We start from the raw sequence: 14224 nt of genomic DNA, 5'->3' as shown, positions 1-14224 counted from the left end.
CAAAGTACAATAAAGAAATGTTCAGACAACAAGAAACAGTAGAGTGAACACAAGTAGCTATAAACAAAAGCAAAAGCCTGTATCCCTTCCCCCATCCCCAGGGCTGAGCCAGGGTGCTTTTTCCTGGCGCTTAAGAAGAGTCTTGTTTCCAGCTTAGGGAAGAGAGTGAGGGAAAGTAGAGGATAAGAATGAAAGCCTCATAAAGAGACGCAAAAATTATGCTCAACACGGGCCTTACCTCAGCCTCCAGTACCTGCACTTACTGCTAAATGGCAACACCAAAATATTATTGGGTAACTTTTTCTTAGAGTGCTCCATGAAATAAGCATTATAGGTTTTTGAGGTTGCTTGCCTCTTCTTCTGGAGTTAAATTCTAAGCTCTTCTCATCGCAAGAAAATAATTGAGTCATGTGTCTGGGACACCATGAATTTAGGACTTTTCTTTGCATACCTGAGGCTGCTTGTGGTGGCTTTGAAACTGTCATCATGCCACAGAATGAATAGATTGAATTACACCATAAATACTATGGGTACTGCTTGGATTACCATGAGAAAAAGAGAAAGTTGGAAAGTTGAGAGGCTTATGAATTTTCAAGAAAGAACAAAAAAAAGAAATGATTGGCCTGAAGGCTAAGCTCTACCGCAAATAACGCCATGCAGAGAAAATACAAATGAAGAAGACAATCAAGATGCATGAAAAGAGAAGCACCAAACAAAAGAATGATGAAAAGACTCCACAAAGAGCAGTACCTGCCTACCTGCTGGACAGAGAAGGACAGTGTCATGCAAAAGTACTTTCCAACATGATTAAACAAAAAGGAAAAGAAAAGGCAGGAAAATATAAAGTTCCTCTGTCCATAGCTCTTGCCCAAGGAGAGATGGAAGTATTAAAAGTTATTTGAACTGGAAAGATAAAAAAGAAGGCATGGATGAGGATGGTTACTAAAGCCTGTTTTGTTGGAGACAGCTTTACAAGAAAACCACCTAAATATGAAAGATTCATTAGGCCAATAGGCTTACATTTTAAGAAGGCCCGTGTAACACATCCTGAACTGAAAGCCACCTTTCGCCTGCCAATACTTGGTGTGAAAAAGAATCCTTTATTGCTCCTGTATACAACTTTGAGTGTTATCACCAAAGGATCAGTGATTGAGGTGAATGTGAGTGAGTTGGGCCTTGTGACACAAGGAGGCAAGGTTATTTGGGGTAAATATGCCCAGGTAACCAACAGTCCTGAAAATGATGGATGCATCAATGTGGTCTTGCTCATTTCACAGTTAAACAATATGAGAAGGTTATATGTTAGATGTGCATCTCAAGTTTTATGATCTATAGGGCCAAATAGCTCAGTGGTTAAAGCGCCTACAAGCAGGGGGAGGGGCCACGGGTTCGATCTTTGGACCTGCTGTGCAGGCTCCGCCCCTGGGGCATGCTGAGACAGCAACTGAGATAGCACCTGCTTATAATCCCAGCTTTTAAGGAGGCTGTAAACAGGTGAATCACTATGAGTCTGATCTAGTAGTGAGACCCTGAACACCCTGTAGACACTTCCCTAAAATACAAAACAAAACAAAACAAAATACCCCAAAAATCAGATTTTGCAATCTGAATTAAATGGTCATGGATTGAAAAATAATGAATTGCATGAAATGAGCAAAATACAGTGGCAAAGTTTATTTGAAAAATTAAAATTGAAGAGTAAGGGAGAAACTGTATCTTTGGGGTGAGCCTCGTCTGAGTAAAAGAGGAAAAAGCAAGATACAAGTATGCCCTGGAGGACACCAGATGGGACATCATGAAAGAAGCCACAATAGTCCTGAATTTGAGTATTAATTCTAAGATTCATTTAGTAGAGATTTTGAGGTCTTCTATATAATATCATGTCATCAGCAAATAAAGATAATTTAGCTTCTTCCTTTCTTATCCATGCTGTTTGTATATCTATCTGCTGTGTAATTGTACTGGCTGATGTTCCTAGAACTATATTGAAAAGAAATGGCGATAGTGAGTGTCCTTGTCTTGTTCCTGATTTTAGAGTGAAAAATTTCTCTCTTTTTATAACTTAGTATGATGTTGGCTGTTGGTTTGTCTTAGGTGGCTTTTATCAGATTGAGACAAAGATCATACTATTGCAATTTTCTGTAGGGTTTTTACCATGAATGAGAGTTGGACTTAGTCAATAGATTTTCTATGTCTATTGAGATGATCGTGTGGTTTTTGTCCTTGATTCTTTTCATGTGGTATATGACATAGCTACATCTTTAGAATAAATCCTACTTGGACATGGACTATTATCTCTTAGTGGTTTGCTGCATTCTGATTTCCAGTGCCATACTGAGGACTTTCATGTCTGTGTTCATTGAGTAGATAGGCCTACAGTTCTCTTTTGTGGTTGTATGCTTCTCTAACATTGGTATCAGGCTAATACTTCTATCTAGGAATGACGGTGGGAATATTGCTTCATTTGCAATTTCCTTGAAAACCTTGAGGAGTCATGGCATTAGATTTTCTTAAAATTCTTGTATTATTGATCAGAAACTGGGCTGTGAGTTGCTTGTAGAAATAGTGTTCTATTATTATTTCTTCAATATCACTGAGATCTGTATTATTGTCTCTTCTTTCCTTTTTATGTTAGTGGTTGGGTACATTCCTATTCCTTTTTTTGTCTGTCTGTCTGCTTTTGTCTTTTAAAAGATTACCTTTTGTTTTCATATATTTTCCACTATTTTTATACTAATTTTTTATTATATCTTTTCTTCTGCCTAAATGAACTTGGCCTTCTTTTTCTTTTTTGCTAAAATGGATACCTATATGACTGATCCCTGGTCTCTCTCTCTCTCTCTCTCTCTCTCTCTCTCTCACACACACACACACACACATGTATATATATATGTTCAATGTTACAAATATCTCTGTAAATACTCATTTTGATGCATAATAAATTAATAAATTTTATTTAATAAATGGATTTAATTTTCAATTATTAAAGATATTTGGTTTTTATGAGATTTTTTTCTTTGTCCTGTTGTTATTTAGATGTATACTGTTTAATATCCAAGTATCTTACAATTTTATAGATACTTTTCTGTTATTAATTTTTCATTTAATTTCAATGTCTGAGGTTAAACAATGTCTTGTTTTAAAATTTCTTGAGTTTTATAGTTTTTGTATTGTCTGTCTTGGCAAATGTGCCATTGAAACTAAAAAGAATGTTTTCTGTTGTTGACTGAAGTAGGCCATAAATGTTCATTGCCTCCAATTTATTGATAATGATCTGAAGTTCAACTCTGTCCTTACTGGTATTTATTTGTGACAGAAGAATATTGGCATTGTTAACAATAGTAATATCTCCATGAACCTCTATTATATTTTGAATTTTTGTTGTGTTTTTAGGTATTTACACCTCAGGTAAGTACTGTTACGGTTTCTTGGAAAGTTTACTTCTTTATCATTAAAATCATCCTCTGTATTTGTGATTGTTTTCCTAGCTTTGAATTCAGTTTTTTTCTGAAATTAATATAGTTATCACCACTTTCTTGTGATTTGTGTTAGCACAGTATACCATTTTCCATTCATTTATCTTATTCTACATGTGTCTTTATGCGTAAAATGAATTTCTTGCTGACAACCCATATTTGTCTTTCAGCCCTCCCTGATGAACTCTAATTCATGGATTTAAAACACTGACAAAGTAATGCTTCATACAGTTGGGTTCATTCATACTATGCTTGTTAATGTTTCCTATTTTGATCCTTTTCTCCTTTTTTCCTCTTTTCTTTCTATACTTCTTCCTTTTGTGATTTTCTCAATTGACCATTTTGTGACTCTAATTCTCCTTTATTAGCATATCTGTTGTACTTCTTTTTTTCACTACTCTTCTAATGTTTGGCCTAGAGGTTTTCATATTAATTTACAATTAATGTCCATCTACTTACAAACCATACCACACTATATCACAATTAGTATAAATACCTTATGATAATAAGAGTGCTAATTCCCTGCTCTTTCATGTATCAGTGCTGTCCCTCATATATGTATGCAGTAAGGATAAGTATATACATAAGTACATATGCATAAGTGTACATAACTAAATATGTTACTGCTATAATTATCAACAAACTGCTACCTGTTACCATTGTTGAGAACAAGAGACATAAAATTTTTGTTTTGCTTCCACTTTTTCCTTCTTGATGCATTTTTAATGTAGATCTCCTTTCTGATCAACACTTTTAGTCTCTCTAAATAACTTTTAACGTTTTCTGTAAAAGAGTCCATTAACAACAAATTTTCTCAATTTTTATTATTGCTTGTTTGAGAAAACCTTTTTCACTGTGGAAGCATAATTTTATAGAAATTTTAAGTGGTTATTCATTTTCTGTAATCACTTAAAATAATTTATTCCACTATCCTCTTGCTTGAATGATGCCCAATATATTGCAAATAATTCATGCCTTTGTTCTACTGTAAGTGAAGTATTTCTTTTTTCCAGTGTCTTTTAGAATTGTCATTCCGTGTTTGATTTTTGGTAATTTGAATATGATACACAAAAGGCTTTCATATTTGTTTTGTTTTGTTTATATGTTTCACATTTAACTGCTTTATTGTTCATTATCCTCTTGAATCTGTGGTTGGTATTCAACTTTGATGTAAGGAAACTCCCAGCCAATGGTTTTTCAAATATGTCTGCTACTCTTTTCTCTCTTTATTTTCTGGTTTTTTCTTTTTTTATGTATTTGGTTGTTGAAGGGTCTAACTATGCAGCTCGGACTCATGGTGATCCTCCTGCTTTCAGCTTTTCCAGTGCTAGGACTCATGGTGATCCTCCTGCTTTCAGCTTTTCCAGTGCTAGGATTGCAGTCATGTGCCACTACGCCTGGACTCTGGCCAGCTCAGCCCACCCTGGATACAGGGCTGGCACAGCACGTGGTGCCCTGTGCTTAACTAAGCTTGCCTAAGTAGGCACTTTATTCTGGTATTTTCTATATATACATTCATACTTTTTGTAGTTGTTCCATAATTTTCAAATATTCATCTTCACCTTTGGTTGTTTTTCAGCATGGGAGGTTTCTTTTGAGAGAACTTTGTAAAAATAGATACCTCTCAGGTATCTTATTGCAGGAGACCAGGGTGTGGCAAAATGGCTGGGTGAACTGGGCACGACCTGTCAACCACAGACGTTCAGTAAACATAATACAGAATATTTCTCAAAGCGCTGCACCTAGAATCAATTGCTGCCTTCAATTCTTGTTGTGAGAACTCAAGCAGACTTTTGATAGAACAACCTGGATGTGACATTCACCTGCGGAGTGGAAGACATATCAAAGAGGCCTCCATCCAGCTGGCTGCTACTCACTGCTAGTTCTCTGAGTGGCACACTCTGTGTGCAGGGTATGGTTTTTGCTCACCTATAGTGGCCCATACTTTCTCTGGAGAGCATTTTTCTTGTATTTCATATTTTTAATAAATCTTTAACTTTTTATTTATTAAAGAATACAAAATAGTAAAAACAAAGCATTAGAAATGATACAGATTTTCATTAAACAAAATAATAGCAATTAAACTATGGTTGATGTATTGTATGATGTTATCTTCAAATTATTTGTTTAGGTTACCACATATAAACCTGCCAAACTGGTTAAAACAACAACAAAAAAAATTGTAAAAAACTAAAGAGAGCAAAAGAAAAAAATAATTAAGCTTTAACTTCTTTCAAAAGATCAGCAGAAATCAGCAGTGCAATTATCCAAGCCATACTGCCATATAGCCAAACCATTTATATACATAAATGTATCTTTTCCCTTCTTTCTTTTGTCCTTTTCCTCATTAATCAGCTACAAGAAAACCTCTTCGAGGTTTTTATAGATAAATGGATGCAACTAGAGACCGTATTGGTAATTGAAGTAAATGAGACTTGCATGGATCATATTGTCTCAGTGTGAGAACTTGAGAGTAAGTAAAATCTGAAAGGTACAATAGATACTGTGAAAAAGGAAAGAATGTGTTCAGCACATGCACTTTTGACCAATTCTTTGTTCAGAAGAAAAAGAACCCAAAAAACACCGCTTGGAGAAGACTGCAGCACTCCTAAAACAGGTAGGTGGTGTACTCTACTAATACGATCATGGGAAATTGTCACTGTTCTATCACACTGTTCTTTAATCTTTAGTATTTTTTGTGTTTCCTTCTTAAAATTTCCATTTCTCTGCTTACAGGTGTGACATTTCTTTTATACTGTACTTTATTTATTCAAGCCTCTAATATAATACTCACTTGCTCCAAGTGCCCTGATAACATGAAGATCTCTGATGTATTAAAGTTTGGTTCTGTTGCTTGCCCTCTTTTCAAAATACAGTTTTAGCCTTACAGTATGACTTTTCATATTTTCTTTTGAGTAGTGGTGTGGGGAACTTCTGTAGGCCTTTAGTAAGGTAGTAAGACGTAGGGAGAACAGTGTTCTGTAGTCCTGTGATTGGTTCTGTTTTTTAGTGAGCCTTTGACCACCTGCTGAGAGTGAACTTTACAAGTTCCTGTGGGTTTCCACTCCCATTCCCTCAGGTGGAAGGGGATGGTTAGATCTGTTTGGAGTTGGATATTTCCTGTCCCAAATCAGATGTCTCTGATATAATTCTAGCATTTTAGGTTCTGGTAAGTAAGTTTGCCTGAGGGCAGAGCTTGTTACAAACAGACTACTCTATCAGATTTCAATCCTGTTTCTGTCCTTCCTGTGAAGGAAGCATGAGGAGATTGTTCTGTGGTTGTTTGTTGTGGAAATGGTCACACTGTCCTGGATGTAAATCCACAGGACTGTGAGGCGCTCTGTGCACTTGGCTCTCCCTGGTGATTGAATACCATGGCAAGTCTGCAGTGATCTTTCACAAATTCCTCACTCACAGGCAGCGCTGATTCCTATGGAGGTTTGTGGTTACTGCTCTCAGCTCCAGGAAGCAGTGATGCTTTGAATTCACCTGCCTATGTTCTGGGAAGCAGTTTGTCCTGTGGTGTTGCTTATGGGACTAAATAATGTTTATTAATTTTTACTTACTGTTAGGAATTAGTGACAACTTTCAAGTGTCATATATGTCTATAGAACTCAATGCTCATGTATGGTGTTTCTTTTTTTAAGAACAAATTTTCACTAAGTTTATTGTTTTGTGTTTATAATTTCATTGATTTCTGTTCCTATATTTTTATACTTCTATTTATTTTATGTTCAATTCTCTTCCTTTTCCATGCCTACTCAGAAGTTTATTTTTGAAAATATTTTTAAAAATCTTCTATTTATTTATTTGGTGCAGGGTCTCACTACACAGCTCAGACTTCTGGTGATCCTCCTGTCTTACCCTCCGCAGCACTGGGATTATAGATGTGCATCACCTTGTCCGGTTTGGGGCACAACACTGCACGCCTGGGGTTCCAGGGCTGGCATGGTGTGTGGTATTAGGGATTGAACTTGTGATCTTGAACTTGCCAGACAGGTGCTTAGACCCCTGAGCTATCTCCCCAGTGGCCCTTCCAGCAGCTTATTATGGTACGAGATTTTACTGTTTTTTTGGAAGCTTCAGTCTTTTCTGATACAAGAATTTTAAGCTACAAAATTCACCATATATATTTATTTCATTGTATCCTACTAATTCTGACAGGAATAAAACTTTGACAGTAATGATACAGAGTTTGCATTTTATTTAATTTAATATATTTTCCAATATTACTTATAAGCTCCTCTTTAGCATATACTCTCTTCTTAGAAAGGTATGGTTACATTTTCAAGTATTTGAAAATTTTCTAGATCTCTTTCTGCTGATTTCTATTTTAATTATTTTGTACTTGGAGAATATATTTGACATGGTTTAGTAAGGGTTATTTTAAGACATAGAAAATTATACACATACACATGTACACACATGTATGTGTACAGTACAGTTTTTGAGTAGCTGTGGGGTGGTTGAGCAAAATAATTTAGATCAAGTTGGTTGGCAGCGTTGTGTGGTCTTCTCTAAGTTGACTGGTATTTTATCTACTTGTTACCACAGTTACTTGGAGGAAAGTAAAGTACAGAATCAGGAAAAAATAAAACAGTGAATCTCTAATGCTCTAGGTGGCAGGTTATAGGCTTGAATCTCCTAGAGGGACCTACAATCACCTTCAACCTGCTCCAACATTATTAAGTATTCATGAATAGGCACCAAATCTCATGTATATAATTAAGGTCAGAGTCAGTTGTTTAACTAGAACAAGTGTGTGCATTGAGAACCTCTAACATAACACAGCAACCTGTCAATCATTACTGTCCATATACTCCAGATACTCACAGTAGTTAAGACCCGGGTGAATGTGTAAATCCTCTGAATTCTGAAAGCCTACTCAAAACTTTAGGTCTCCAAGATACAAGACCCAGTGAAAGGATGGGCAATTAAAATGAACAGACATTTCTCAGAAGAAATACAAATGGTCCATAAATACATGAAAAAATACTTATGTTGCTGGTGATCATAAAGGTGCAAATTAAAATTATACTGAGGTACCATCTTATGCAGAAAAATGTGACTATCATCAACAACAAATGCTTTTGAGGATGTGGGGGCCAAGGAACCTCACTACAGTGGTGTAAACATGAACTAATTTCCACTATGGAAATCAGTATGGAGACCCTCACAAACTACAAATAGAAATTCTATTTGATCCACCCATCCCTCTTTTAGATACCTCTCTTAAAAAGTTAAACTCTTCATATTATAGGGAGACATGCATTTTCATGTTTCTAGCAGCATAATTTATAATAACTAGGTCTTATAAGCAACACATAAAGCCATCAACAAATGAATGGACAAGGAAAATATGATATTTATACATAAGGGAGTACTACACTGCCAATAAAGAATGATAAACTTGAGCCATTTGTAGATAGGTGGATGTAACTTGATAACACAATGCTAAGAAAAATAAGAGCTCACATTTTTTTTTTTTTTTTTTTTTTTTTTTTTTTTGCAGAACCGGGGATTGAACTCAGGCCCTTGCGCTTGCCAGGGAAGCGCTTATTCCACTGAGCCATCTCCCCGGCCCCAAGAGCTCACATATTGCATGGTATATCTTCTGTGAGAAGCACATATAAAAACAAAATCTAGATAAATAAGAAAGAAGAAAAAGCTCAAATACTTCTGTGAAATACTATCCCATTGTTTTAAAAATATTTCAATATATTTGCTAACTGGTTTCATGTATACTGTTAGTTTCTCTTAGTTCACTTAAAAAAAATTGGTTATTGTCTGTCTGTTTCATTTTTGTGAGATTTTTTGTCTCATACTGAATAACTACTTTGAAGACAACAATACACAGTGTGAGAGCTATTGTTATGCTATTATTATGTGACTATGAAATCTTTATTTTATCATAAAATACACGAATCTGAAAGCCTGAGGTACGTGGGAGCTGCTGCGGTGCCCTGCGGTCTGTGCGCAGTGCCTTTGCTGTTCTGCCGCCCCCACGCCTCCTTCTGTTGGTGGCAGAGCTGTTGTCAGCATGGACTTCCCCTGAGCACAGTGTCCCTTGATCTACAATGAAAGTATCTACTTTCTACTTGCTGTCAGGTGTCTACTTTGTGAGTTTTTGCTTGTCAGACACAAGAGCCTGGATTATGCCTGCTGAGGGCATCGTGTGGTACAGACAGTGCCGACTCCTCTAGCTATAATTATGGATTTGTCTATTCTTTCAATTCTATCAAATTTTGTTTCATATATATTGAATCTTTTTTATGGGTTTGTACAACTTAGAATTTGTAGGTGTCATTGTAACATGATTTTTTTTAAAAAAAAATCAGTATGTAATGCTGGCCTAGAAAACAGAAATTCACAATTTTATAGTGTTTCTGAAATAAAATCAAGTGTGTACCGACCAAACAGCTTTATTTTAGGGATCATTTATTTTTAATATTTGATTTACTAAATGAGCTTATGATTACAAGAGAATATTTTTCAACATTGCTAAAATTTTAGTTGACCTATATGCTTAAAATGTATGAAGCTTTGCAATAGTCAAATGATTGTATCACCTTGAGTAAGAATGTCCAACTGAGTTGGATCTGAATAGTTCTGGGTGTGGCTGAGGGGATTCACTTAAGACAGATGACCGTGGCTTGTCTCCTGAATGCTATAAAAAAGAAACAAAGGCTTGCTTTCTTTCTTTGGAGGAGCTCCAGTCTTCATCTCTACCCTGGGCGTTGGCTTCAGCCTCAAGAACAGAGCCTTCACCCTCCTGATGGGGACTTGCATGGGCCACCCCAGTGAGCTCGCGGCATGTGACTGAATCCTCCATATCTCCAGTGCACAGACAGACCCTCTGCACTCTTCCACATCTGACTCTGTGGGTGGCCACTGTAAGCCAATCTTGTAAATTCTTAGGTATTTGTTTATCTTACATTAATCCTGTTTCTCTAGCAGGCACTCACTGATAAAGACTTAACCGCTATAAATATCAAAATATAAACTTGGAAAACACAGAAAATATAACAGCTATATTTTTTATCATAATCATGTATGTCCTGTAGTATCTTACACATATCTCCATTGTGAACTCTTATTTATTTTTCTGTACTGTGTATTAAATCCAGGGACTTTGCACTAAGCTACATCTCCAGCACTCTTTTATTTTTTTGTTGAGACAGGGTCTTGCTAAATTGCTAACTTGCTGAGCAGGGCTCAAACTTGAGATCTTGCTGCCTCAATCTCTCAGAGTGATAGGATTTTGGGTGTGAGTCACTACATTCAACCCGTCTCCCTTTGAAGCAAGGAGATAGGAAAAGGTAGCTATCTAGGCAGCTATCTATGTAGCTAGAGCACAGTTTCCAAATAGTTGACCTAAAGCAAACTAAAAGCCAGGGTCCAAGTGAATTAATAAAGCAAATGGCTTGAATAATTAACTTAGCAAACTGATTTAATGGAATGTAAGGGACAAAGGTCTAATGGGATGCAAGGGACACGGCACAGATCCCTAAACAAATGTGAAAGACCTGGGAGGAAGTGAAATGCAAACTAGGCAGTTAGTTTCTGACAAGACAGCTCATCCTTTCATTCTTTCTAATACACACATTATTTTGGCCATTCCCAATTCCCCACCACTTGATGTTTTTGCTAGTCTGTTGACTTCAACAACCTTCATTGCCCAAAACAAGAATCAGAGCAGAGAGAGTTAGATACATACCTAGATAGATCATAGATAGGTACATAGATAAATAGATAGATAGATAGATAGATAGATAGACAGATAGATAGACAGATAGATGATAGAAAGATAGAGAAGATGCAGAGATAGAGATAGTGATACAGATAGACCTACAGTATATATCTGTTTCTGTTATGGATTAATAGCAAATGAAGATTCACTAAAGGTAGACGAGAAAATGTAACTACAAAAACATATAACATGAGTGTAAGTATATAGCACAATAGTACAGTGCAGGGATAACATGCATTGAGCCCTGGGTTCAAGCCCAAGGACCCTAACAATCACTACCAATGATATGATGAGTAACTCAGGCTTTCTTTGCATTACAGAACACTTATTTTTAAAACTGAATTACCATAAAGTAACTCTTTGAGTTTGACTCTTAACTTAGCAATCATCTCCTTTGCCCTTGCATTAACATTGAAAGTCTTGTATCTCAGGACATCATCACCTTAGTCTTGGACAAACTGGAACTTTTGGTAACTACATTACAGCTCCAGGATGCATTTGAATACTTCAAATGGGAACAAAACAGTGACTGGAAGTAGTCCTTAAATGGGTGTCAGTTAGAACTAGCCAAATGAGCAGAATTGAATCAGACAAAGTTCACTAAAATAATTTGGGGCTGGGAACTAAGTGTTTGAAATTCATAATGTGATGAAATAATGATTACAAATTTCATTTTGTCTTCCCAGTGAACTTGGTCCTTCTTTTATAAAAAAAACAAAACAAAACAAAAACCACCATTTTTAGGATTTGTTCTGATGGACTCTTGATTCACAAGAGGTGCAGAAAGAAAAGTTGAATTTTAAAATGTTGGTTCTCCTTTCATAATACATAGCCAGGTGAAAAGTGAAAACCAAGAGGACAATCTGTGTTTGCATCATGCAACACAGCGTGTGTTGATGGAGTTGCTTCCACTATGCATTAGCAACTTCCAGGGAAAAAAAGATTAATTTTGTTTTAGCAAACTGGTAAATTTAGCTGTTTTCTCAGACAGTGATTACTTACAACCTCACTCTCATATATAAGCCACAGTTTTAATATCTTTCTCTGATTTTCAGCGAAGTGTTTTTCTGCATTGCAAGACAGTATTACAGAAATATAATTCACACTGGATTGAAGTACTTCCTTAGTAACAAAGACGATGTTTTTGCCAGCAAGATAAGAGTGAATGACTCTAATTATCCTTTACTACATAACAGTCAGAAAAAAATATCAGGCCACAAGTAAAAACAATCAACTAGGCTATATTGGAAAATAGATTGTTAGTTCAATTCATGGACTACAAAGCTGTTAATTACTGTATAGGATCAACTTTTTTGGTCTCTTTTGATTTGAGATGTATTGAGATATATGAATGATAAATCATCTTCTGTATCCTTCACACAACTGATAGATTCCAACACAATGATGACCTTGGCATGAGAGAGAAACAGTTCTGAGATATAAGAGTCTGAAATCCATATTGTAGATAAAACACTGTAATGAACACATTACTGAGAAGAATGTAAATTTCTGTAGTCATCTGTCTTTTATGCTTCACATAATGTTTAACCCACAAGATACAGGAACAATAATGCTGTTTCAGTGTATTTAAAGAATAAATTGCCATGTATTTATTAGTTAATTTTTTTGTTCAAGAATTAGCCACTTGAAAAGTTTTTTTGAAACCAAGGCAAAATAAGGCAGAAAATAAGAATAAAAGACATTCTGGCATATTGTCCAATCTTTCACTTCAGCCTATATTTTTTGCCCCCATGTATAAATAAAGAATTTTGTGGACTTTTCGAAAGTAGCTGAAAGCATTTTAAAAAAAATTTACCAAGAATAGCTATTATAATAGAGTGCTTATTATATACTAGCATAATCATGCCTATGAAAACTCACTGATATTACACCAATTTTAGAAATTAAAACAACAACTAAGAAGTTATACCTCAGACTTAGCTAACCTGCTTGCTTAGGAATCCAGAGCTAGGAAGTAGGAAAATCCTTTTTGAAGCTCTGAGTACTTGAACACAGCCAATGTGCCTTTCTCACTGAGAAGTATTTAATATACACTGATAGGCAACTGCGTGTGTACATTTTACTGCCCTATAAATCCTAAGGTTTGAGATGTTCTTTTTATGAGTAGATTTATAGATTTCTGCTTTTTATAAAGTTTTAATGCTATCTTCAGCTACCTCAAATTACTGTCTACACATGGCATAAATTTGTAACATATTTCTCACTCATGCATAATTAAGCAACATTTCATAAAACACTATGTAAGTAATTCAGTAAAGAGAGATGAACTCAGGATCATTAGCATCAGCAACCCGAATAGCAATAGATATTCTTTTGTCTTTCACACCTAATACAACCTAGCCTATAGTTTAGGAGCTGGCCTACATATTTTGCATCCGATCTCACTAGATGGCCACACTGATTCTTCCCACAACTTACTGCCTCACATGCACTATTGCTTCTTATGGATTTATTTATGGGCACATAACATCTCTGCAGTCATTTCAGTTAAGTAGTATCTATAAAAAAATAAGTTGTGCTGAATTGCTTCAATAAACCTCAGCTACCTCATGATAGAGCGAACTTTCAGCTTCATAGGTTGGTCAAATTAATGACTTAAAAAATCATTTGAGTATGCATTATATTCTAAGGTACTCTGTCCTCTATATCATATCTTGCATGATTTGTGTAAGTCCAAAAGAGGAAAAAAAAGTTTATCATTTAATAAGTATCAAAGTACTGCAGGAGAGACAAAGGTACATACACTTCATTCTAACAGAAGTAAGAACATCATACCCATAATAATACATGCAGAAGGAAAAACACAAGGTAAGCTCCACTTTAGAATAGTGGCCAATGACCATGGAAAGCTACTGAGAACTTTCAAATGAGTAATATAAATTAAAAGTCACTATGACATAAAGACTATGTCTTAAAGACTTGATGTGAACTAAAAGTATCGAATATTCTTTTAAATGACAGTATTCATATTGATTAC

The 14224-nt window shown here is 35.6% G+C and overlaps 1 pseudogene; it reads left to right on the top strand.

Moving 5' to 3' along the window:
• Positions 1 to 486: 486 nt before the first annotated feature.
• Positions 487 to 14224, top strand: part of LOC105742423 — a 37215-nt pseudogene continuing 23477 nt past the window's right edge.

This window comes from Octodon degus, unplaced genomic scaffold (assembly GCF_000260255.1).
Source record: "Octodon degus isolate 3935 unplaced genomic scaffold, OctDeg1.0 scaffold00051, whole genome shotgun sequence".
Classification (NCBI taxonomy): domain Eukaryota; kingdom Metazoa; phylum Chordata; class Mammalia; order Rodentia; family Octodontidae; genus Octodon; species Octodon degus.
This window is presented reverse-complemented; position numbering and strand designations above follow the sequence as displayed.